This window comes from Prinia subflava, chromosome 8 (genome assembly GCF_021018805.1).
Source record: "Prinia subflava isolate CZ2003 ecotype Zambia chromosome 8, Cam_Psub_1.2, whole genome shotgun sequence".
In the NCBI taxonomy this organism is placed as follows: domain Eukaryota; kingdom Metazoa; phylum Chordata; class Aves; order Passeriformes; family Cisticolidae; genus Prinia; species Prinia subflava.
Window position 1 is genome coordinate 16,836,381 of NC_086254.1, and position 26,507 is coordinate 16,862,887.

The window sequence follows — 26,507 nt, forward strand, 5'->3', positions numbered from 1 at the left end:
TTTTCTCCTGAGTCCCTCTCCTATCTCCCAGCTCCAGCTGTCAGGCTTCTTCCCATCATCAAGACCTTTGATTTCCCTCTCAAGCAAAGACTTGGCTGGACTCACCCCAAATACAGGCTCCAGATCCCAAGAACATCAGGACTCCAGGGATGGAGTCGGAAGTGCTTGAAAAATGAGGTCCCACCTGGAGGAACCTCCTTGTGCAATCACAGGGAACCATGCAAGTGTGGGGACAGAAAACTGCCAACACAGAGCTTTGGGGGGGTTTAAAGTAAATGCTTTAAAAGAAAAAAACACCCCAAATGTTAAGCTTGTCTGTATTAAAATAAGGCAATGAAAAGAAAATGGTCCTGCTTCTCCCTTTCTGCTGCAGAACAAGAAGATCATTTTAGGCAGCACACAGAGGCACATTGAGGACCATATCCTACATCGTGCACTTCTGGATTACAGCTGGAAATCAGGGCTGCTCTGAAGGAAAAGGAAATGCAGAGAAAACTGAGACTCTCCTTGCAGGTTCCCCACTCGTGAGCAGGGTGAAGGAACGAAGGTGGAAACTCTTTTTAAATGTCTTTCCTCCCTGTGGAGCCAAGTGCAGGTCAGGGCACATCCCAGCCAAAGGCTGGAGCACATCTCTACCACCTCCAGAAAACCTGGCCCTTGCGCCCAGCTGTTGCAAAATGTGGAATATGTAAAATTTTCTTAAGTAAGAATGTTCTTTGATGTTTGGTCTTTGTATACTTTCAAGCCTAATCAACAGAAAGGGAGATTTAATCCATGAAACAGAGTAGCAAACAACCTCTAAGTGATATCCAGGTGCCAAAAAGCAAATTACTTGTTGGTAGAACTGGCTTGTTAAAGTTTAGGGCTGGACATGTTCCTCATGATCTCAGACCTAGAGGGAGGTTAACAAGCTTGGAAAGAAGGATGTACCACTGATAATGGATGCAAAGAATGCAGAATTTACAGGCCACAAGGACATCTGGCAGGACTCCAAAGATAAGGAAGAAACTAATAAAGCCAAGTCAGCAATTGTGCTGAAATCAGCTCCAAGTGGGTAAAAGGGAATTCCAGCAGGGGCAGATCACGACCACGATTTTTGTGGACAGCACAGGGAGGGCCCAAGGGTGAGTCTGCCCCCAAAATGCAGGGAGTAATGGCAGTGGGGTGACTCACAGAACTGGTCCCCACCTTTACGGGGCTGTGGGTCCCCCATAAGCACCATGGAGAGGAGGGGGTGTCAGGAACCCGGGGTGCAATATAGGGGCGATATCCAGCAGCCCCAAGGAGCCCATTTCTGCCTCTCCCTGCACCTCTTCCCACGGATCTGGACTCCTCTGCCTGCCACCAGCTCATCTGCACCCAGAGGTGCAATTACCTTCCATGTGTTCTCTATTTACGCTCTAGGAACCATATAATTTTCTAGACCAAAAACGTAATTAAAGAGTCCAAGTGCCTTGGAATGGAGACCTCTCTCCGCCACCACTCTTATCTCCTCTAAAAATACCCCAGCAGGGCAGCCCCGTGCCAGGGTCAGCTCACGCAGGGCTGAGCACGGGGAGAGGAGCAGCCCTGCTGAGCCGGGTGTCCTGCGAGGGGGATGCACCCAAATGCTCCCACTTGGCCAGGAAGGGGCTGCCCCACAGGAACCACCTTTGCTGCCACTGGGAACCCCAGGGGTCGCCTGTGCAAGGAAAGGTTAATTCAGATTTAACTTCTAATGCGCTTTATCTAACCAATTTTAAAGCCTTGGGTAGACAGACTAATTGAGAATTAAGGGACTTTTGATGATCACTGCTCTCCCGGCAGAACCAATCTGGAGTTGCACCCCGTTTATTCCAGGATAAATCCCAGCTCCCAGCGGGGCTGCGGGGGCAGGAGCGGGGTCCCGCGGCCGCTGCGGCACCGCACGGGCGTGGGGAGGCAGAGGGACAAGAACGATAACACAGAGCAGGGGGAAGGGGAAAAGAGAAGCAAAACCCAACTCTGAAACAGCCCTGCGGGACAGTCACTCGCCCAGACTTGCTGTAATTGCACTCCTACTGCTGGGTACAAAGCCCTTGGCTTGGCCCTCTCATAAAGCTGGAAGAAGGAAGGTGAAACAAATATTTAAAAAAAAAAATATCCCGAAGGGTCAAAACAACCTTTTAACTTGTCAACTAACAAGTTCAAACAGGACTGCAAGTACTGCTTTCCATAGCTTCCAGGCAGAGACATCCAGACCAGTCATCTGAGCTCAAGTCCTCCAGGCCCTGACAGTTTTTTTGACACCCAGAAAAATCAAGGTAAAGGTTTTGGCAATCGACACCAAAACCACTCCCAGCCTGGACACTGCTCCAGCACAAGGAGCTCCAGCCCAGCTCCATCACCCCACATACCCTGCTGCCTTGCAGGTTTCCACATCCTTCCCTGTAATTCAGCCCTTCATCACCTGCCCTCCTCCCTGCCAGCACAGACCCACGGCCCAGCCACGGAGCAAAGCTGGCCCATTCCCTCTTCCCCTTTCTCCTGCACCTCTGCAAACGGTTCAGCCAAACCCATGCAAATCCCCACGACAAACAGTTATTTAAGAGCCCTGCTCCTTGCAAACCCTGGCACGGCTTTAGCATGAGCTTGTTTGAGCATCACCCAGCAGCCAAAGCACACATGGAGCTCCCATGAGCCAGGCAGGGAAGGAAAAGCCAAGGGACCCCACAAGTTCTGCCTCCACTTGTTAATTTACAGGAAAATCTAAGTCTGCTTTGATAGAACCTTCTCCTGAGGCTGCTCAGCCCATACACAGCCTCCAAGTAACCAGTGAGCACCTGAAGGAGAAAAAAACCCCAGCATCCACAGAGCTTCTGGTGCTTATTTCTGTAAATTCCCACCTTCCTCAGTTCCCCTTGGCTTTGTGTGCCAGGTCTGTACACCTTTCATGCCACCCCAGTGCTCCTGCTGAAACCAGCGGCAGAGAACTTTCTAAAAACTCACTTTTATTGCTTGCAGTAGGACTTTTCTGTGTTTGCTTTCTGTGTTTTTCGTTTTGGCTTCTTACACAATATTTACAAGGGAAAAAAGGTGTCTGAAGCAGCAGCTTAAAAACACAAGCATTTTTGTAAATCCTCCTCCCACTTCCAAGATTGTATCAACAAAACAAAAGAGGAGGCAGGAAAAAAACCCATAAATAGCAGTTTCACATTGACAGAGTCTCTTTGAACAACTTTCAAAGAGCTCCACTACCTGTTCTGCCATTTGATTTTGGTTTTTTCAGAATATCTACAGCGTGTTCCTTCTCATACCTAAGGAATTCACCAGCTCAGGTCCCTTTTCTGAGCTGCTCCTTGAAGAAAGCACCCCTGGGTCAGCAGCTCTTCAGATGCTGCCCAGGACGTGGCTGTGCCGGGATCTGTTTCAAGGTTTGCTCGGTGGACGAGGGATTGCACCTCGATGCTGAAGATCCTGGAGCTGTTCCCAGCTCAGCTGCAGCTCTGCAGTGGCTGCTCCCCTTCAAGGCAGAGCTTTGACTTCCACCAAGCATGGAGAAGAGCTGAGCCTCTTCTCCCTTAGATCCCTGGGATCATTGGGAGTGAAAGCAAGTTGAAATCCTGAGCACACATCAAATTTTGGCAGCTGAAGTCACTGAAAGCATTGCAGCCCTTTGCTGGATGCCATAACCTTATTTTTAAATGAGCACTTCCAGGTATTGACCTCCTACACTCAGGACTTGTAAGAACAGGTAAAGAAAAGAGTCCCCAAATCCCACCACAAACAGACTGCAGAGACCAGGGAGAAATCACCCCTTAAATCAGCCACTCCTAAACCAAAGGATTTATGCACCATCCAAGTCAGGAAATCATTTATTAGCCTAAATCTAAGCCATGAATTTCACACACAACCTTTGTGGGGCTGGGGTCTGCTCCACGCTAAGGGCTCTGCCCTGCTCACAGGAGCTGCAGCTCCCCGAAGCAAATTCCAAGGCCAAGGTTGATGCAATGCCTATAGACATCCCTCCCTATCCTTCAAAACAGAAAATAAAATTAAAAATCAACCTGCATGAGAGAGGCAGCCCAGGGACCTGCTCAGCCAACGCTGCAAGTGACAGTCAAGTCCAAGGGACAATCAAGTTTTGGATTATGATGGGAAAGAAGAGCTGCATATACATGAGCACAAACCGTAAATAAACTGGAAATAAATCCCATGGATATGGTGACAGCAGCCCACAGACAGATCTTTACAAATTGCCTTTTACAAGGAAATACCATTATATCAGGGTTTATGGGCCTCCCTGAGATGGGCAGAGGCAGAGCTGTAAATATTGCCACAGCAGCCATTAGGCAAAAGGCAAACCCATGAGGAATTCTTGGTGCCAGCAGCACAGCTCAACAGCAGGGCGAGGTGGGGATGAGGAAAGGAGCAGGATCCAGCACTGCCAGGCCGTGGGAAGCTGGGCAGGGGCATTTTCCATTGTACACCACACCAGCCCTTGTGAATCAAATTCCCACTTCACCCTTCCCATGGTGAATGAACTGCCCCAATCGTTCTGCCTCAGTTTCCTCCCGTGCTCCATGAACAGAGGATGCTGAAGAGCTTTTTAACACCACCAAGTATCTAATTCACTGAAGATGATTAAGTGCCTTAAAGATTTCTGAAGGAGCTGCTATAGGAAGGCATTAATTTAAATATCTAGTGGCACAGAACATAATGCCAGGCAGATTTTCTTCCATTCTTTTATAATAGCTTAATAATCCTCAAAATAGTTTCATTGTTAATACTTCTGTTGTGTATTTTATTAGGGCTTTTTAAATTGTAAAGTAAGGTAAACACTCCACATTTCTCTAACACCTACCAAAGAGCTTCTGAGAAAGAATTATTTAATCTTCACAAACACCCGTGGGGGGGGACCCGTCCTATTCCCAACCGAGAGCATCATCCCCTTTTCATCCAAAGCCGCCCAGGATCCTCGGAGGCTGAGCGGCAGCAGAGCCCTCGCTCCTCCTCCTCCTCCCCCGATTTCATCACCAGTTTTTGTCTCCTCGCAGAGCCGCGAACAAAAGGAGCAGCGCCCGGCCCCGTGCAGCCGCAGCCCGCGGCTCTGCGGGCACCGGGACACCACGGACACGGACATTTATTCACCTTTTAGGAAAGCCTGGGGCTGTGAAGGACCGGCCGGGCCCAAAGGAGCGCGGTGCCCATCCCTGCTCCTGCTGCCCGTGCCTGCGGGCGAGGCTCCCGTGGTTCTCACCCATCCCCGCACCTGCCACGGCACAAGGCATCACCACCCAAAAATGCACAACGCGATCACGGAACCCTCAGCTGGAAGGGACCCACAGACACCACCGAGTGCGACCCCTGGCCCCGCACAGCCCCAGCAATCCCACCCCGGGCACCCCCGGGAGCGCTGCCCAAACACTCCGGAGCTCTGGCAGCAGAGCTGGAGCCACGCTATGGCTGGAGAGCAGCGGGAGATGCTCAGTTGGGAGATGAATCTCAGCCTTAGATAGGAAAAAACCCCAACGAACAAACAGGTTTGGCTCTCTTGAGAGAAAAAAGAAAAATAAAAAAAAGTAAAGTTTTCTAAGGTCTACAGTGAAAACCACCCTCCCCTCCAAGAAAGAAAAATGCAGGATCAGCCACAGTTGCTGATAGAGAGGCCCCAGGGAATAGTCAGTTATTGAAGTTTTGCAACATAAAGCCTAAATTATTTATTATTACTTTTTTTTCCTAGAAAAAGAGAGGAACAAAGCATCTCCCTCCTCAAAAGTTAACAACTGTGCGACATCATCTCCACATTGTCTCCCTGTTTTATCGCCACAGCACAGCGCTGAGCAGATTCCACCCCAGGGCAGACACAAAACCACAGGGCCACGGTTTCTAATTATACCCTCTATTCTCAGGGAAATGGTTTATTTATTAGCTCTTTGAGCTTCCCTTTCATTCATTCTCAGTCCCAATCCCGGCAGTGAGGGGCTCTCGACAAGAGGAAATTTATTAGGCTTTCTCCTTCTCCACCTTCCACGCTCTCCCACCCAGCCTCTCCCTCCTCTCCCCACTCAGCAGCACCGGCAGCCTCATCACTTTTAATTCAATAACTTGCAGTATAATTACTCCGTAATAACACCATTATCTTAACATTTACTCAGCAGCTGTGATCCCGTTACAGCGAGGCGAGGAGCGAGAGGAGCAGGGATCCTCCGGGGACAGCGATGGGAGAGAGGCCAAAAATCCCCCCTGGCCGGGCCCGGGGCTGCTGCAGCGGGGAAGGGGCGAGGGCCGGGGTGCTGTGCCCGCAGCCCTGCCCCAGCCCCTCTTTTCACCTCCTCTCCTCGAAGCTTGGCAGCTTTGGCCCATGGAGGAGGCACCCGAGGGTCGCTGTGTGTGCACAATCCAGGGAAGCCATCAAAACCCACCCTGTGCTCCAGAAACCCCAGCATCAGGAAATGCACTGGAAACAGGGGTGGGCAAGAGGGAAGGACCCCCTGGGAGGACAGGACTGTGCTCTCTGCAGAAACAAACAGCATCATCTGCAAAGCCGCCTCTTCAAATACAAATATCAACCACTGATACATTATCCCAGCTACCGCTCGCTACAAAGACTGCGTTCAATTTTTACTCCAGAAATCCTGTAGAAAAGGGTTTTCACATTCCACAGCAGCACATCTGGTAAATAGGGTAAGAAATTCTTCTAAAGCCAGACACTAAAACTCCAATAACTTGTGCAGCAAATGAGGCAGAGAACAGCCTGTTTAATATCAGCCAAGACCAACTCCAAGCCCGTCTAGAAAGGGAGAATTTCAGCCTCCAAGCTTTACCCAGCCCTGACAGAGAGCTCAGGTGCTGGCACTTCTGTCTCCTCGCTGCGGTTTGATTTTCTGTGATATTTAAACAAACAAGCCCACTGCATATTTAGGCAGAAATGTTGCTACATGCACCACAGAAAAAGCAAGTTACTACAGCCCCTGCTGAAGCCAGCACGATTTTGAAGCCTACAAGGTGAGGTCAGGTTTACACAGATACCAGATCCCAAAATCACACCCGAAACTCCGCACAAATGCCAGTGTTACAGGATAATTCCCACTCGGATGTATCTGTTTCATACACACGCTGCAGCAGAGGGGTAAACACCGTTTATTTTGATTGATTATCCATCGTGTAATGCAGAGCTGTAATTCCATCAAGCCATCAAAGCGATTCGGCAATTATATAAATCATGGGAGGAACGTGCGAAAGCTTTGTCATTGGAAACTCAAAATGGCATTTCCTCACATTCTATTGCTGCATATTGGCTTGTCTTTTAATAATACACAGGCAGATTATTTTGGTTTCAAATTTGTTTACATGCCTCTCATGCAGCAATTCACCGGGTACGCCAATGCCAGATCCCATCAGCATTAATAAGACATTTTACTCCGTCTTCCACTCCATAGAGAATTTCCAAAGCAAACTCAGAGTGAAACGCAGGCGCTGTGATGAAAATCACACCCCTGCCACAACCCAACCCCCTGGAAATGGCTGAACCTCTACAACCCAGCCCCGTGTCACTCACACGGAAGAGGAGACTTCCCACTTCCAGGGCACGGTGAAGGATGCCACAGGGAGCTCTTGCCACAGCTCAGGTTTCATTATTTATAACATTATATAAACCCCTTTACTACTGAATAGATCTTGTGCACGGACATGATTATACGTGTGTGCATTATCGTAATTAAATCCACGATAAAGTAAATCGGATGGTTTATGATGCATTATCTAGAAACTGTTACCGAGTTTTTACACCTATTTAGTTCACGTTTAGTAGAAGTGACAACCCCCAGCCCCAGCACATTCCCAATGGCAGCAGCTGCTCTGGAGGTTCAGATTCCTCTGCATTCCCTCCTTATTCCTCCCCTACAGGACCTGGGGAGAGCAGAGCCCTTACAGAGTTCCCTCAAGCCCTCTTCCAGTCCAGAAGAGGAGCAGTTCCCAAAATCTGGGCAAAAGGCAGCAAATGTGGAGCCCCACTGGTGTCAGTGGGCTTGGGCTCAGCTGCAGACACATCCCAGCTCCTGGTGAGCACAAAAATCATTAAGGATTTGCAAGAGTTGATGGCAAAACTATCCCTGGCTCCAATGGGAGCAGATTCCATTTTGCTCCTCTGCTCTCCCAGCCCAGCAGGGAACTGCCCAGGCAGAACTCCACTGAAGTCACTGGGATTATTTGCCTTTGGTGGTTTTCATTCTTTAAAGATAAAAATAAATCCAAGCACTTGGCTTGAATTGTGGACCCTAAATCAGTATCCATAATCTGACTTCTAGAGTTTTTGGGGGAGGAAAAAAGGAAAGAAAAAGCCATTCTGAACCGTGGGCTGAAAAGCCACCCAAGATAAACCAAAAAAGCACTAAACATTGAGCCATTAAGTGAGAAAAGACTACAACTTTGATGTGACACTTGGCTGTTTGCTGGCACTATAAACTATTGCACACTAAAAAAGTTTGTTAAATGCTCCATAAACTTTAACACATTGCTGAAACACTTTGAACCGAGAATTTTATTTGGCTATCCACAAACCACGCTTGGTTACAGGCAAAGAACAGCAAATGCAGATTTTTCTCAAAAAATTATTTCACTTTGAAACAGTGAAATGAATACAGATAGATTTAAGAATTTGTAAGAAAGCACCCACACCATGTTTGTGTTAGGAGAGCCAAAGTCTCAAACAGGGATGGAGTCTTTGGGTTCGTCCCTTTCAAGTACCCCTGACCTTTAAATTTTCAGGAACAACCAAGTCCTGGACATCAGGCAGAGCCAGAAGAATGGTGAAGCACTAGAAGAACTCTGCAAATCATGAGGAAAACAGCACAGTGGAGTCCACACTTCACCTTTTCTCTGTGTTTGCCTAAACTTGCATTTCCAGAGCAATTCCAGATCTAAACCAGAGTACAGCCAAGAAGCAAAATTAATCTTTAAAAAAAATCCCCAGAAGTTTTAATATTAATGTTCATGTCTTGCCACAAAGAAAAATGTATCTTTCTCCTGACTTTGACATTTTCCTCCCCAAAGCAGGAGGGAAAAAAATCAACTCCCCAGAGTGGGAACGAGGTGTGAAGCACAACTCATCCATTCCCATCACCTTGAATCCACCGAAATTTCACACTGGACCAGAGACACTTTCCAAAGGAATTTTTTGCCCAACAAAACTTGCTGAAAACCCTAAAATCCCCCAGCTGTCTTAAGCATCACTGGCTTTGCATAAAACCTAAAGCCACTTTTAACATGCCACTCATCTTCCCTATTAAGCCCGACGGAAACTGTGCCACGGCTCCCTGCTCGGGAGGGACACGGATTTGGATCTCTCTATCCCAGAGACAGACAGGGACTGACACCAAGCCCACCCCCGTGCTGGCACAGGGGACACGGAGGGGACAGCCACATCCTCCTGGCACAGGGGCTGCTGCCATCTCCTCGTGCTTTACAGCGAGTGCTCACCGCAGCGCGGGCACCGGGGAGAAGCGCGGACAGAAATTCATTTTGAGTCACAACTGTACCTGGGGCTAAATCACTCGGATGGTGCGATTTACACATTCCCACCCCTCAGAGCAGTGCATAAAGCAAGCGTGGGGCCATCACTCACGTGGGGATATTGCTCTGGAACGCGCTGTCAGGAGAGTGTTTCATGGCACACGAGCGAGGAACGCGGCGCTCCACCCTCGGCAGAGAAATGGACTCGTGGTGATGGAGCGCAATTCCTTCCCCTCGGGCAGGCAGCCCTGCCACCATCAAACACTCGGGCACAGGCACTGGGGATCCATCCAGCCCAGCAGCACCCAAAATCAGAGGCTGCAGAGGAGCTCCCTGTGTGGGTGAAGCTTTTCCTAGCTCCACGCCACCCGAGCTCGGCACAGGACCTGCAGCAGCGCTTGCCTGTGGCTTTCTGTGGCACTGAAGACACCAAATCTATAAATGCTGGAGAATGGCAAATAACCGAGTTTTCTCTCCTCCACACACGCTCAGTGCTCCAGGAACAAGGCGTGGATGGCAGAGAGCACTCCCAGAACAGGACCCAAGGACACTGCAAACCCAGAGCCTTCCTGGCTGCTGGAGCCCTTCTCCGGCAGGACAGAACCCACCTGGGCAGGCTGGAGCAGCCTGAACCTCTGCAGGTCCCTTCCAGCCTCACCCATTGCGTGACTGATTTCTCCTCCTGCCTGCATGCTTGGGGCTCCAGCCTTCAGCTCCAGAGCAAACACCAGGTCTTGGTTAGTGACATAATCCTTTGAATCCCAGCAGCTCCCATTTCACAGGACACAGCTGTTCACTTCACTGCACGCATTTTTACAGTCACTTCTTCCCTCCTTTCCCCCTCCCCCAGATTTTTCTGCCTTTTGCTGCTAAAGTTAAATAAACACATTTTCAGGATGGGAATTGTAACTTTATCTCTTATTTTTCATTCCCCTATCTTCTTCAGACCAATATTTAAAGGGTTTGCATACTCAAAAGCCTTGCAGACACAAGGTTTGCTGCACTGCCATGGCCCTTGGCCACCACTTTGTTCAACACAGAGAAGAAACCAAAATTCACAAGACAATTCAGCACCTTGACATTGTGCACACAACGAAGGACCAAAGACCCCACAGCTCCAACACTCCTCCAGAACAACCCAGCCCTGAGCTAAGCCAGCCCAAAGCACACACCTGTGGCACCTGCAGCCCCAGCACACGAATTACAGGCCTGGCTGTGCCTCCTGGACAGGTCACCTCCCTCCTGCAGCACTGCCAGGAGGCAAAGCCAGCAGGCACTAAACCTTCTGGGCAGATCTTACACGGGAATTTGATCCTGGAACTCAGAGCCTGTCCAAGACTGAATTTCACTGTGGCTGTTCCTCGAGGTCCCCATTTTGGCCAATTCCTGGTGGCCTTCATGGCTGTGAAAATCCTCCTGCTCTTGCAGGCAGACAAGTGACATTTCCATGGACACGGCTGGCACAGTGACCTCAGGGAAAGGATCGTGTGATGCTTCCCAGCGATACCACCAGGACACTGCTCCCACACCAGGAAAAGCAGACTGTGTCCCCTTCCCAGGCCAGGGCATATCAAATTATTTGCCCTCAGGGCAGCTCTTAAAAATCAAGCTTTTCTTTCCCATTCCTTCACTCAAGATCAGCAGCAGAGGATATCCCACATGCCCCTCCTGCTGCTCCAGAACTGCCAATTCCCAGGGCAGCCCATTTGGTGACCTCAGGGAAGAGGAATGGACAGGGCCATGCAAAGTACCCAGATCTTGTAATGGAGCATGGGGAGAGGCTGCTGCTGGCTTCCTTAAGTAAAGGATAAAGTTTTAATTTAAGATGATCTCTGGGGAGAGAAGAAGGTTATTGAATCCATAGAAAGCAGCAGGGAGCGAACCGAGTGACCCTGAAGCCAGGCACGAGCATCCAGGATTCCCAAGGGTGACAAAGCTGGGGGGACAGACTGGCACCAGATTTGCTGTGGATTTTTTTCATCCCCTGCTCCGGACAGACACATTTCCCTTGTGCTGCCTCACAGTGCAAACAAATGTCATCTCTTCGGGAAAACTGGAAAGACTGTTTTCTTCCCAACCCTTCCCCTCTCTGAATCCTCCCCCTTTGCAGCTCGCAGCAAAGTGCCTCTAATCCCCAAATTCTCTCTCTACCTGCAGGGAGAGCTGAAACCCTACCCTTCCCCTCCCCCAGCCCTCCAACCACACTAATCCATCAAATTCCCTGGCCTTGCAGCCCACCCCCAGCCCGACAGCAGCAATCCTGGCACCAGATGTCCACCGACAAAGGCAGCGCCGAGCATCAAAAAGCAATCGCCCATCACCCCTGTCCCGACGGGGCCCCGGGCAAAAAGCGAGCTCAAAGCCCAACAAGCCGAGCATCCCCGAGCATCCCCCTGCCACTCACAGCCGGGCACACGGAGCGGCCACTGCCCCCACCGGGGCCACGGTGACAAAACTCAAAGCACGTCTGAGTCCACCCAAGGGTCACAATTCCCCCCTTGCATCGGGGATTTAAACCAGGGGTCACTGATGGAAAACAAAAGGGATTTTATTTAAAAAAAATAATCAAACCCTGAGCAAGACATCTGTGCTCTGTCCACACGACGCTGGAGCTGCATTAGCAAGGACTTTGTTTAAAGAGCACTGGTGCTGCTCCCGGCACGCTCTGCCAGAAGGGCTTTGCTGGCCAAGCCACGCTCCAGATTAGCCAGCTGGATTATCTGGTTTTGCTAAACCCGACCGCGAGCCCAGCCTTGGAGACAACACACCCATCTCCAGCGATCTGCTCACAGAGAGAGGTGGAGGGGAGGATTAATTTCCACTTCATACCCTCAGCAACCTTTCAAATGCACGAATTTTTCACCCCTTCTCCCCTTTCCCTTCAGTTTGGCACTATTGCTTCCAGTACTCAGGCACGCTGCTGTATCAGCCTCCTCTGTCAGGTCCTGCTGGGCTGTTCACTCTCTCAACCCCCACCCTTATTTCATAAATGCAGTTTCAATCTTTCCCACATTTCCCCAGAGAAACGGGAGAAGGGCCGTGCACAGACTGTCCCAGCCACGCAGGAGGGACAGGCTGGGCACGCAAAAGCCTGGCCTGAAACCCATCCCCAAAAATCCGTGTTAATGGAGCCGACCCGGGAACAGCACCCACGATAGGAGCAACGCCGCGTTTCTACAACTAATTAATGGCACCGATCTCCCGGGCTGGCTTCTGAAACGACTCCAGCTCGTGGTTCCAGGAGCGGATCCCTCCTCCTTCCCCGCAGGGACAGCCCCTGCCGCCCGCGCTCCCCCCTCCTCCGCAAAGCCGGGGGAAATTTGAACTGTCATCTTCCCTCTTACACCCAGCTTTAGTGCTGCTGCTAGAGCATCATTTTATTTATGGTATTGCTTCTGCCGTTGTAACGATCCTACATAAATTCCACATCCCGATTCCCTAACAATACTTGCTGCTATTATAATAATGATCCCATCTGAATGGCACAGGTGCCATTATCAGAAAATCTGTTTGTAATAGGGAAGCAACTGTAAAAAAAGGCATTACACCCAAATGAACCACTTAAGGATTACCATAACCAGGGGCCTTGCCTCAATTCCCTTTGCTGCAGTGCTGCTTCCTGCCTGCTCAGAAATAGATAGCAAGTCAAAATTAGTAGGTAAGTCATCCTGTGACTTGGGAGCTGGTACTGAAACTGAGCACTCTGTGGCTTCATCACACAAATAAAATCTACCTCCACGCAGATTCAAGAGAGAGTTTTGGCAATGCACTTACTAAGTGCTGACGAGAGCACTAATCAGCACATGGAGAAATGGAAACACACCCTTACCACCCCACAGAAGTTCCTGTAAATAGCAAGGAAGGGCAGAACATCATCTTTAAAAATCCAGACTCACCCAAGCACACACGAGCTCATACAAAATTAAGGCAGAAGTCACTGCAGAAGTGGCATAAGACAGACAGAAAAATCAAGGTCTTGTAGCGTTCTGTTTGATAGACCTCAGATCTCCATCCCTGCCCCAGCCTGTGCACGTTCACAGCTCCCAGGTGCCTCCTGATTCAGGAAGTTTCACCTACCACAACAGTTTTTACTCCTACAAGAGAGTTCTGGAAGGGCAGCTACTCCTTCAAAGACAGCTTCCAACAGATGTTTTCCCACCGCCAGCATTTGAACAAACACGGTGTCTCACACCTTCCACAGTCCCTAATTTTACCCGTTCACTCTTCGCACTCGCAAACGCAGCATGAAATAAATTCAAATGTAACAAGATTGCACTTCCCTGGTGCCATGAGATGTGCTGCAAACTCTGCCTACTCCAACAGCAAAGCCTTGCACGGGAACAAAATATATACAGGGTTCAAAATCTCTTCAAACAGAGGGCAGAGGATGGCTTGGGGGGAGTGGTAATGGGATGCAGTGACTTTTATCTCCAGGTGAGCAGTTACAATTCAGCCCAGCCTCTACAAAGATGCTGCTACACCAGGGCTGCACAGAAGCCAGCACAAAATGAGGATCAGTGGCTTCACTCCAGCTCTTGGCTGAGCCGTGTCAGACAACGTGTCACTCCCTCACCTGGCACCGCAGGGCAGCCCCCAAAAAAAGCACCAAGGACGGGGTTGTGCAACCTCCACTTTCTCCTCTGCACGTAACACCGGCGCTGCTGCTCTTTTTGGCCTGTGCCCACACGCCACAGACAGGGACACTGGAGCAGGGATCAGAGATACTGGATCTATTCCTGGATCGACCTGCCGCGGGAGCTGGGCGAGCCTCGCCTCTGCTGTCGCCTCGCTTTTGGCTGAGTGACTCAACCACGGCACTTCAGCTCTCTTCACCGGTGGACCCTAAAGCTCTTCCCAGCAAGGAGCTGCGTGCTGCTATTCCCATTCTGCAGACAAGGAAGCCAGCAGATTGCCATTCCCCCAAAGGCTGTTTTTCTGGCACGCTCCTTAGAGATTAAATCTAGTGAAATAGCTTTGCCTTACAAGAATCTGTACCCACAGGGCAGACTCAACAGCCAGGGTAAAGAAGGTGTTTGAAACTTGCTGTGATCAAGGTTAAGAAACATAATAAAACACCATATCCTGCTTTTCCAGCTCTTCAGGGTAATGAGGGATTTCCTCATATATCTGCTGCAACTGTCACCTTTGCAGGAATTTAGTACTTAATACTGAATTCGCTCTCTGTCGGCACACTGAACCTTCAGCTGGTTTATTTTGGAACCTCCACCTCCCAAAAGGAACGATGCACATCTCTTCCAAGTCAAAAGTATAACTGGTCCTTCTCTGGTTTCAGTGCCTTTGATAAATCCCTGTTTTGGCTGCAGGAGGAGGCTGCAGAGCAGCAGGAGAGCAGAGCAGGAGCCCCGACACTGCCTCACTCCCTCGGCTCCACTCTGACTTGGCAGGAAGATTTGGAAGAATCCTCCGGGAGATCATGTCCCTCTTGCTGCACTAGGGACCAACGACAACACTCCGGTGGCGATCAAAGACAGCGATCCCTTCCCCTCCCGGCTGGATCTAGGGGCAGCAGCACGAAGGGAGGCGCTACGGTTCCCTCTGCCCCTCTGCGGGGCCGGGCAGGGCCGGGCAGGGCCAGGCAGGGCAGAGCCGGGCAGAGCCGGGCAGAGCCCTCCTCCAGCTCAGTGCCCCGAGCCGGGCAGAGCTGGGCAGAGCCGAGCAGAGCCGGGCAGAGCTGTCCTCCAGCTCAGTGCCCCGAGCCGGGCAGAGCTGGGCAGAGCCGGGCAGAGCCAGGCAGGGCCGGGCAGAGCCGGGCAGGGCCGGGCAGAGCTGGGCAGAGCCGGGCAGAGCCGAGCAGAGCCGGGCAGGGCCGGGCAGAGCTGGGCAGAGCCGGGCAGAGCTCTCCTCCAGCTCAGTGCCCCGAGCCAGGCAGAGCTGGGCAGAGCCGGGCAGGGCCGGGCAGGGCCGGGCAGAGCTGAGCAGAGCCGGGCAGAGCTGAGCAGAGCCGGGCAGGGCAGGGCAGAGCCGGGCAGAGCCCTCCTCCAGCTCAGTGCCCCGAGCCGCGCCAGCCCCGCTCGCCGCCCCTGCCCGCACCCAGCACGGCGAGGGCCGAGGGGCGGCCCAGGGCACCAAGCCCCAGCGCTCCTCACACTCGAGAGCGCGCAAACCACGAAGAACCTGCTAAAACAGCCTGATTCACTCAGATGCAGATTTTTCACTTCTTCCTTTTTGACCCTAAATAAACCCCAACCAACAGCGTTAGCCCCGAAAATCGCAGGGCTGGCAGGCCCTGGTGAGGCCGGGAGCAGCCGCCCGTGGGCTGCAGCCCCACACCAACACTGAGCTGGCTCCAGAGGAGAAAAGCGTCTCAGTGCAGGTGGTTGGTTATTTTGTTATTCTCAGAAAGTCTCTTCCCAGCAGATGTTCCCCTGTACCATGTGTGGCAATCCCAGCGTGCTTGAATTTGTGATTTTTCCTCCGCTAAGTGACGTTTTCAGGAAAAGGGAAATTAAAGGATAACAAGATGCAGCTATAGAAAGCTGGAGCTATACAGGCTAGAGAATTCTCTCTCTCTCTTTTTTTTTTTTAGGAGAAGAACCATAATGTTAATGTTAGAAACCACTTTTCATATATAGCACTGATCAGCTTAATCTTTACACTTCTTTCCTTAGCTGCAGGAGAGTTCTCCAACAACGAACAATATAAATTTAAATTTAATTTCAACTGTTGCTATAACTGCCTCCAGTCAGACCAACTGCTGTGAATTCAAGTCAGAGCCCTGACATAAAAGTTACCTGAGTTAACGGCAACAGAAAAGTTCTTTGTTTTCGCCAAAGTGAGAAAAGGGATAAAATGTGGCTTGTTCTCACAAAAGTTCCAGCTACACAGTTCCCGCAGCTAAACGAAGCTTCCCCCCCCAACCTATTATGTTTCTAAAATTACACATTTTAGACAAATCTGCATCTTGAGCTTGAGCGGTATCCTAATAGCACTAGCAAACAAGTCATGTAAAGCCGAGAAAATGAGTTCTGTTTAATGCTGGGAGCGGAGCACAGAAGTTGTGCAATGTTTACAGTGAATAAATGCTGCCCGTTACTCAAAGGCTGCAGCCCGTGTCCTGCCCCGGCTGCCACAGCACCGCGCACTCCCGCAGCCCCGGGCTGCCCCGAGCTCATTAAAAATAAAAGGCATTTCCAGCACCGAAAGGAAACACGCAGGAAGAGGGGTAATTTGGGGAAGAGGCCGAGCGGCAGAGCTGGCCCGTGGTACGGCAGGCGAGCGCCCCAGCGCAGGGGGATGCTGGACGCGGCTCTCGCATTCTCCCGTTCCGCAGCAAAAACGCTCCTGTGAGCCCCTGGCTGGGGAAAAGGGGGAGAGGGGAGAGGAAACGGGAGAGGGATGGGCAGAGCGAGGGGAGGGGGAGAGGGAGAGGAAAAGGCAGCGGGAGAGGGGAGGGAATTCCCTGCCCGGCGCAGCCCCCGCCGCCGGCCCCGCTGCCCCCCGCCCGCACAGCGCCGGCCCGCGGGGCCCCCAGACCCCCGCCGCTCCCTTGGGCCCGGGGGAAGCGGCTTTCCCTCGCTAAAAACGCGGTAAACGATTGAATTTTCAAATCAAACCGACCTTCTCGGACTCGTCCCGGCGCCGGCGGGGTGCGGAGGCTCCGTGGCGAGGGCGGCCCGGGACCCCGCGGGCCCTGGGCGGAGGGAGGGAGGGGAGGGAGGGACCCCCGGGCGGAGGGAGGGACCCCCGGGCGGAGGGAGGGACCCCGCGACCCTCGGCGGAGCCCAGGGCGGCCCGGCCGAGCGGGGCGGGCCCGGGGCGGGGCAGGGGCGGCTCCGGGGCAGCGGGGCCCGGCCGGGGGGACGCTGACAGCAGCCCCGGGGGCTCAGCCCCGGGCTCCCCGCACCCTCCGAGCCTGCCCTGGGGTTCCCTCAGAGCCGCTGGGGTCCGTCCCCCATCCCGGGCCCTTTGGATGCTCTCGGGCACGGCCCCGTTCCGCAGAGCTCCCACAGCCCTGCCCAGAGTCAAAGGCGAATCCGCCTTGCTGCGCCCCCAGCGCCCCCTCACGCCCCCCTCACGCCCCCGTTCACCGCCCCAGGGCAGCCTCGTGCCCAGCGGGGAAACTGAGGCACGGCACAGAACCCTCGCCTCGAGATTCATGGCAATACTTCTGGCCATACAGAGCCCGGCACCACTCATCTGTGATGAGATAAACTCTCCCCTCTAAAAACACAGGGGGGAAAAAAAAAAAAGGAAGTAAAACCATCAACAAAAGCCACAACCTTCTTCATTTATTTTTCATGGAGCTGCACAGCCGTGCTGAGCTCTTGCAGCCATCTGTAAAGCGAGAAGGTAATTCCTAGCCTAAGGACTTAAGAGTTTAAATAAGATATAAATGCAGTGTGAGAGGACAGAAAGGGAGCGGCAAGAGGGGGTGTGCAACAAAAGGGTTTCTTCAGAGGGAGATTAGGATATCATGATTGCAACGTATACGCCTTTGCATTGACTCTATATGGGATTTCAGAGCAGCTCTGTTATCGCCAGGCAGGAACAAAACACTCTGTACTTGCGCTTTTCCAAATCATACCAAAAAGTTGGAACCAAACAGAAAAATAAAGAAAAAGCACAACAACAAAATTCCTTCTTCCCTCTGCTCCCCTCTCAATTTTGCCTGGGTTTTTTTTTTTTTTTTTCCCTTTTCCACACAGAGAGATATTTTTCTGGGTGGTTTTTTTTTTTGAAGGCTCCGGGTTGAAAATCCTCGGTCATTTGGGAATTCTCCGAGCCAGCGGCCGTAGCGGGGCTGAGCACAGAGAGGTTCTTGGCAGGCCCCAGCGTGGAGAGGGCTGCGCTGGAGCATGTGCCTGGGAGAAGGGGGGCTGCGGGGGGCAAAAGAGGCCACATACATTTTTAGAAGAAAAAATAAAAACGAGGAGAAAAAAAAAAAGCGTCACCGAGGCCTGCCTGGCGCACACGCCAGCTCTGGGGGCTGGGAGCGGGGGAGCGCGGGGAGGAGAGAGGCTGGGTGGATGGAAGTGAGGATCCAGATTGAAAACAGATGGGATTTTTCTTGCCAACCTGACATCCGAGACCGCGGGAGGCGGGGTGAAACTTCCCTTCAGAGAGGCTGGCAGCCAGGAGAGACGGTGGGGGGGGCCCCCCAAAAATCCCAGTTTGGTTTGAAATCCCTTCTCGTTCCTGCCTGGCTGGGGCTCTGGGGTCGGCAGAGAGGAGCTCGCTGGAACTGGGTTGTTTTTTATACTTTGAGGGATTCGATTTTACCATTAAGTGTCTGATTCATCTGTTCCTGCCTGCTGGAGCCCAGCCGAGCCTGGCAGTTAAAACTTGCCCTGGGAGACATTTTAGGGCATTTTGCACCGCCGCGGATCCCTCTGCGTACGCTCCAAGGGAAACCCGTGTCCGTGCACAGAAATAACCCCACAGGGCACACAGGCCACTGCCTCCGCACAGGCGTGAGCTGGGATGCAGGAAACACGCCGGAGTGGGGCTGCAAAGATCCACATTTCCGTGTAAAAAGGCACCACAAAATGTTGGAGGACCTTACACCTCTTGGCACAGCCCTCGGCACCAGAGCTGGTGGCCACGAGCAGCCCAAGATGCGCAGGTTTAAGAAGTCCAGGATTAAGGACATGAAGGTGCTGGAGCATGTCCAGAGAAAGGAAAGGAGCTGGGGAAGGGGCTGGAGCACCAGGAGCAGCTGGGGGAGCTGGGAAAGGGGCTCATCCTGGAGAAAAGGAGGCTCAGGAGGGACCTCGTGGCTCTGCACAGCTCCTGACAGGAGGGGACAGCCGGGGGGGCTCGGGCTCTGCTCCAGGGAACAGCAGGACAAGAGGGAACAGCCTCAGGCTGGGCCAGGGGAGGCTCAGGTTGTTTCATCTAAAGGGTGTTCAGGCACTGGCACAGCTGCCCAGGGCAGGGGTGGAGTCCCCGTCCCTGGAAGGATTTAAAAGCCGTGTGGATGTGGCACTTGGGGACACGGGTTAGTGGTGGCCTTGGCAGTGCCAGGGTAACAGATGATCTGAGAGGGCTTTTCCAACCTCAAAAATTCCATGATTCTAAGCTGCAAACAAATGATACACCAGCCCCAAAGTGAGTTAGCAGTGATTCATCCAGGAGTCAATTTGTGGCTGGCCTGGAGGAGCAGCGGCTGCTCGGGGTCACACCTCCTGCTCCCCACACACCCCACTCACTCCTCAGGGGCACGAAGGACTGGCTGCTGCAAACCCCAGCAGGAGAGGCAGAAGGGTCCCTGGTGATGCAGTGCACACACGAGTCCATGTGATGGGAGGAATTTTTTACCACATTCTGAGATAAAAATCACTGCAGGACCGCCAAAGGCTTGTTGTGCACAAACCACTGCCCAGCACAGCCCGTGGCATTGGCACAGCTGCCCCTCCAGCAGAGCACGGGCACCCCGCAGGCCTGGCAGGGACGTGGGGTCCCTGTCCCCCCCAGGATTTCACAGCTACTTTACAAACCAGAAACAAAAAGTTAATGGTGCGGGCTTGACCACATATTTTCCAGGGGCTCTGGGAGACCGGCTCTCCACAAGCCGCTCACACACACTCTTTTCATTCAGAGCTTTAAATACCCAATTGTGTCTGTTTTCAGCACGCTCATTTTTAGCATTTTAATGATATGGTCCCCGGCTTTCACCCTCCTTGGACTGGTCCCAGTGTGGTTTTTTTTTTTTTTTCCTTTTTTTCCCCCCTTCTTTTTAAACATCTTGCAGAGCGAGAGGGGAAAGGGAAGAGGGTTAGCAAGAGGTCACACATTTCTCCTAACCCAAGTGTTTTTGCAGCAGGCAGGGGGTCCTGCTGGGGACAAAGACGGAGCAGCCCCTGGGGCTGTGTCGGCTCTGGTGCTCAGCACGGGACGGGCACGCTGCCCTGCCCTGCTCCACCCAGGGACCTTCCCGGGACTGACAGTGGGCAGCAGTGCCCACCCCCTCACCCTGCCATGGCCCAAACCTCACTCACCACAGCCAGCCCTGGAGAACGTGTGGGATCTGCCATTGCAATGGCTTTCCCTCCTTGCCCTGCAGAGCTTTGCCCCAGGTCCCACTGGCAGGATTTTGCTTGGCCACACTGCTCTCCCCAGGGATGGGCAGAAGACCCCACCTGCAGACAGGAGCTGGGCTGGCTCTGCCTCCCCACAGCCTCCCTGCACTGACACAGCAAAGCTGTTCAGGTCCAGGCCCAGCTGCAGCACCAACAGCCTAAAGCTGCTGCAGCACTCTGCTCCCTGCCACGAGAGCCAGGGAGGCAGCAGGAGACTCTCACAGCCACACCTGGGAGAGCCAAACCAAACGTTCCCATTCCCACCTTCCCCAGGCACACTCAGCCCTGCTTCCTTCTGGATGTGCCGCTGTGACCCAGCCCCCAGGGACAGGGACGTTCTCTCCTCCTGTCCCCACCACGCCGTGTCAACACCCAGGGATGTCCCCATCCCTCTGCCCCAGCTCCACACACCCCTCGTCCCTATCAGGCACCTTCCCAGGGCGCCTCAGCATCAGCCGCTCAGAGGATTTTGAATTTTTTACCGCCAAGTAATATCGAAATGATATTTATTAAATTTGCTCTCTAAGTCCCTCAATCTGCTCCATAATACAGTGAATCTGCGAGGTGGTTTCACTGATCCCGCCTCAATGAGACCAGATTAACAGAGATGATCCCGGCTTTGCGGCTCCCTCGGCCGGGGAGGGTCAGAGGTTGTGCAGGAAGGCAAAACCCACTGGCAGCGTGGGGCCAGGGCAACCACGGGGCCCTGGAAAATGATTTCCCAGGTTAATTCCAGGTGGGAAGGAGGGAGCACTCAGCGTGGATGGAAAACTCGTTTGCCTCTGTATTCTCTTGCTCTTCTCTCCCTCCTCAAGCGCATTGATTGCACCTGCCCCCACCCCAGCAAGACGCCCATTAAATCTCAAATCAGCTCCAGAAAGGTTCATCAGATCCATTATCTCTGCATTCAGCTAAATTATGAAAATCATTAAGATAAGGAGGCATGGAGCCTATTAGTTTCCTGGAGAGGATGCTTTACAATTCTTTTCCTTCTGCTTCCACATTTAATTACCTTAAGTTTCACAGTATTTAATTCCATTTATTAAACCTTTAATATGTAAAAACAAAACAACAATAAAACCCACTGCTCGTTGCCTTTTGGGAGGGTGCAGCACCAGGGCTTGGGTTGAGGCAATCCTCCATCCATGCATGGACACTCAGCTGAGCTGGAGCTGTGCTCACGGGGATCATGCACTAATTAAAAAATTAAAGATGTGCCCCAGAGTCTGTGCAAAGGGGAAATGAGCAACGCCAGCCCAGGGGGCTGCCCCAAGATGCCAAGCCCAGCTGGTGCCCAAGTCCAACCCACCAAGAGCACAGTGCAAGGGCTGCAAATCCACTCCCTGTCAGCACAGACAATTACAGACCCACACACAGCATCTCCAAACACCTTCTTGCAGATTTCAACAGTTGGACAATTTATGGACAACTGAAACCTTCTAGGAGAAGCTGGGGACAATCATGAAGCACCTTGTGCCATTCCTAAGTGCCCAAGGCCAGGTTGGATGGGGCTTGGAGCAACCTGGTCTAGTGGATGCTGTTGGGGGTTGGAAAAATAATAACTTTAAGGTCCTTTCCAACCAACCCAAATCATTCTGTGATTATTTAATTCAGACACTTCTCTCCAGCACTCGCACAGCACAATTTACAAATGCTGCTGCCTGTCCCATCATGCATCCAAGCAGGGCCCCACAGGTCCAAGCAGTGCAGTTTCTTCCCATCAACATCTTCTACAGGATTAAACCTCAAACTTGGCCTTCATTTTGCATTTGGTTTCTAAATCACGAACCACTCTGGAAAAGTAGCACCAGGAAGAAAAAAACAACTTGCTAAAGTGTTCCCCAGCAGCATATCCACAGACTTTAATATAAAAAAGCTGCTGCTAATTTAAAAAACAAATGTTTAAGCAATCAAGCATGTTTATTTAATTTGTCCTTTCTGTGCCAGAGAAGGGCTGGGCCGCTCCAGCGGCTGCCACAGGACGGTATCAAGTGCTGGTGGTGAGGGCCCTGCCTGGTGGGATGGGGGCAGCTGGAGGCTCCAGCACAGCCCAGAGGCTCTCTTGGAATAATCCGGCCTCACACCCTGAGATCCACCCACAGCCCAAGGATGAGACAGGATCCATTGCTGGCACCCAGCATGAACCAGGTTATAGTCCTGGCTTGGGCTGGACTGGCCTTTCAGATCAGCCAGTTCCACTCCCTGCTGTGGGCAGGGGCACCTTCCACTACATCAGCTTCCTCAGAGAACCGCAGGACAGCAACTCTGTGGATAATCCATGTAATAATTCCTCATGTATCCCAAAACACCTAAAAGGACCCAATTTTCAGAGTACAAACGAGTCCCCAGAGAGGCTGGAGAGCCCTGTGTTGCTCCTCTCAATTCTAGAGGGGCTCAGCAGATCAGAGTCTCCTTTCCCACCACGGCACTGACAGGAACAGTGATGTTTTAGAGATGGGTGGACGTGCAGGATCAGGAGGGAACCCACCACAGGCAGGAACTCAACGTGCCCATCATTATCACTGGCTTTAACAAGTCACTCCTGGGGTTGGCAGGTACTTAATTAATTTTTCCCCCCTGCAGCATCAAGGATGACTGAGGAAATCCAGTGGGCCATTGATTTGTTTGCCTCCCTGGCCCAAAATAACTCATTGTTTATTTTTAAGCAGCAGGATGCACCAAATCCTCACATCGAGGCGATAGAGCTGGGAGGAGATGCCACACACATCCATGGCACCAGCACCCGGACACAAGGTTTCCACCTCATCCTCTGCATGGGGAAAAAGCTGAGCCCAAGTCTTCCACTCACCCTTCAGACATGGGAAAACTGAATAAAGGGATTGTTTCAGTCCACTGGGTTTCTCCTGGAGCCATGTTCCTGGTGGATTCACTGCCCGCCGTGCCCGAGCTTCGGTCTGCTTGAAGCACAGGGAGGTTTGGGGTGCCTCAGCCTCAAACACAGCCCGGGACTCTTCTGTGCATCCCTCTGAGGCTGGAACACGCTGGGGCCAACTCAGGTGCCCACGTCCCTCTCGGAGCTGAAGCTGCTCTCCTGTCCCAGTGCCGTGGGTGCTCAGGGAGGATCCAGCACTCGCTCTGTGCCTTCCCCTGGGGCTGCTCCAAGCGGCCACCGATGCCCACAGTGCAACCAAAAACCGCAGCAGCTCTCCCGAGGAAAAGCCACTGGGGCTGCTGGGGCTGTTTTGGTGCTGATCTCCTGGGGGCTGCACGTGTCAGGGGGAGCAGAGAGCCCAGCCCAAGGACACCCAGAGGACGGGACACGGCCTGCCCAGCTCTGCACAACCCTGCAGGAAGGGGCTCCTCCTGGCACAGCTCCAGCACACATCACGCGAGGCAGCTCCGCTGTCTCCATCCCGTAAGGCCCCACTGATGACCTTTATTTGTGTTTTCTTAAGCGCCATCTCCATTCTTTGTGGTTACTGAGAGTGTTTTCCATATGAGCAGCACTGGAGAGTCTTCCAGAGCCTGCAGCCATCCCACACTGGAGCCTGCTGAGCAGCCAAGCGAGACCTGCAAAACCCCAGCGCAGGCTGGAAGCTGCCACGAGGAGCACGTGGGCAGTAATGGATCTGCTGAGGAAAAACCACTGCCGGGGAAGGGCCGGGCTCGGAGCACGGGAGGAGCTGCAGCAGCCACAGAGGGGACACAGGGACAGGGTGGGAACAGCAGCTCTGGAGCTGCCAGCGTTGCTGGGCTCGTGCAGGTCCCCAGAGCCCCCAGGCAGTGGATGCTGGCAGCCCCTGGGCAGGGAGCTGCTCTCCACAGGGAGCTGGCTCTCCCCACGCACGCTCCTTCACGGAGAGCCTTCTTTGTTTTCTTTCTTTAGAGAAAAGGAAAAGGGGAGGGAAGAAACAGTGCCATTTTCCAGGCACCCAGGACTCCTCATGCCCAACCCCAGAGCAGAGTTAAACTGGATTGAATCTGAACAGAGCTCTCCAGCAGAGCCTGACAGCAGAAGGGATCCTGCACGCACACTGGGGATGGCAGAAGGGGCCTGGGGTGAACCCTGTACCTGCCTCCACAGCCATGAACGACACACCATAAATAACAGGATACTCACCTGTCCCCGAGCTGGGCACTGCCAGCCCTGCAGGGCAGTGGCACAGGCTGGCTCCTGCCCCTCCAGGAAGGGCCCAGCTCTGTGCAGACACGCCGGGACCCTGCCCAGCCCCACAGCTCTGCCAGCACTGCCCTGCCCAGACACACCCGGGCTGTGGGCTCTGCAGGGAGAAGGAGACCTTAGAGAACCTTCCAGGACCTAAAAGGGCTGCAGGAGAGCTGGGGAGGGACTTTGGAGGTTAAGGAGGAATGGCTTCCCAGCGCCAGAGAGCAGGGCTGGATGGGATATTGGGAAGGAATTCCTGCCTGGGAGGGTGGGCAGGCCCTGGCACAGGTGCCCAGAGCAGCCGTGGCTGCCCCTGGATCCCTGGCAGTGCCCAAGGCCAGGCTGGACAGGGCTTGGAGCAGCCTGGGACAGTGGAAGGTGTCCCTGCCATGGCAGGGATGGCACTGGATGAACCTTAAGGTCCCTCCCAGCCCAAACCATCACAGGCCTCCATGACTGACCTTGCCCCATCGCTTCCAAAAGGGCCTCCAGAAATGCACTGCTGCAAATGCAGCAAATATTACACTGCAGGTAACACCCCTCCCTCTTCCTCGTGTCCCAGACACACTTTCACTCCTCTTCCCACCATCCCATCAGCTGCCAGCTGCAGAGGGGCCCTGCCAGCTGACAGATGAAGCTCCAGGTTAACAAATCCAATTTGTCAGAGACAAAAAGCCAAAGCATTTCATTTCTGCTGGCTTTTTTTTTTTTCATAAAATTGCTCAGACATTCAAGACTTGAAATGTCACCATGTCACTTGGTGGCAGCTGAGGGCACAGAGCTGGAAAGGTCAGGAGAAGCTCTCCAGGAGTCACCCCTGCTCAGTTTGAAGGGAAGGGGAACAGGGCAGAAGGGCCACTGAGATTGCTGGGGACAAGGAGCCCAGCAGCCTCCTTGATTCTGACCTCTGTTCACACACAGCCCCAGCACGGGGGTCAACTCCAGCCAGCTGCAGCACCTCCCATCCCGCCCAGCTTAGGGGACATCACTGGCCAAAGCCTCAGGCTCACCAGAGCTGCCACTGTCCCAAAATGCTGAAGGCCCATCCCAGAGCACAGCAGGTACCAGGTGGGAGAGCAAAATCTGCTTCCCACACTGACTGCCACGCTCCTGCACAGTTCCTGGTGCCAGCACTGGGAAAGGCTCTGGCTTCTCTGCCCAAGATGATGCAGAGCAAGGACGCTGCTCCAGTTTGTCTCTTGGACATACAGGAGAACAGAGTCCAAGGGGAGCAGAGCCAGGGGGCTGAGCCAGGAGCAGGGAATGGCAGGCAGGGCTGGGGTCAAGGCTGGCTCAGCAGCAGCTGCCCACTGCCACAACATCCACAGGGGACATTCTGAGGAACAGGGACAAGAGGGAGCCTGGGCTCTCCTGAGAGTGGGGAGCTCCCACTCCCACAGCACAGGGCTCCTCCTGGGAGGGGATGGCTGTGGCACAGAAGCAGCTGGCACCGAGCTGAGCAGGGCCACGTGTCCCCTCCAGCACGGGCTGTTCCCATCCTGCCACCGCCTCCTTCCCAGCAGCGTGCCCCACGCGCCCGTCTGCTCCAGCCTGCCCCCATCCCATCCCATCCCATCCCATCCCACCTGTCCCACAGCTTCCCCAGGAGCCCCCAGGCCTTCCCCATTGGGGCACTGCCTGGCACCAGTGTGGGTTTTCCAGGCTCCTGCCCCCTGTGCCAAAGCTCACTCTTCCAAAGGCCCTGTGACCCCTGCGGGTCCCTTTCAACTCGGGATATTTTCAGATTCTGTGACTGCAGGCAGCCCAGAAGGTTCCTCTGCCCTGCACTCCCATTATCCACATCCAGAGGCTGTGCACATACAGATGGAATGGGATGGACAGACAGGATTTCAAGGGATGCCAGCACTCTC

General features: G+C 53.0%; 1 protein-coding gene across 8 annotated transcripts in view; it reads right to left on the minus strand.

The window, feature by feature from the left end:
- PTPRS (protein tyrosine phosphatase receptor type S) overlaps positions 1-26,507 on the minus strand; it is a 142,044-nt gene that overhangs the window by 105,407 nt on the left and 10,130 nt on the right. The window contains exon 1 of one of the 8 annotated variants that reach the window (XM_063403597.1): positions 17,050-17,181. The exons of the other annotated variants lie outside the window; for them this stretch is intronic. The gene's annotated coding sequence lies outside the window, so the exon portion shown is untranslated. Of the gene's footprint in view, positions 1-17,049; positions 17,182-26,507 lie in introns of those variants that run through there. 8 annotated transcript variants of the gene reach the window in all.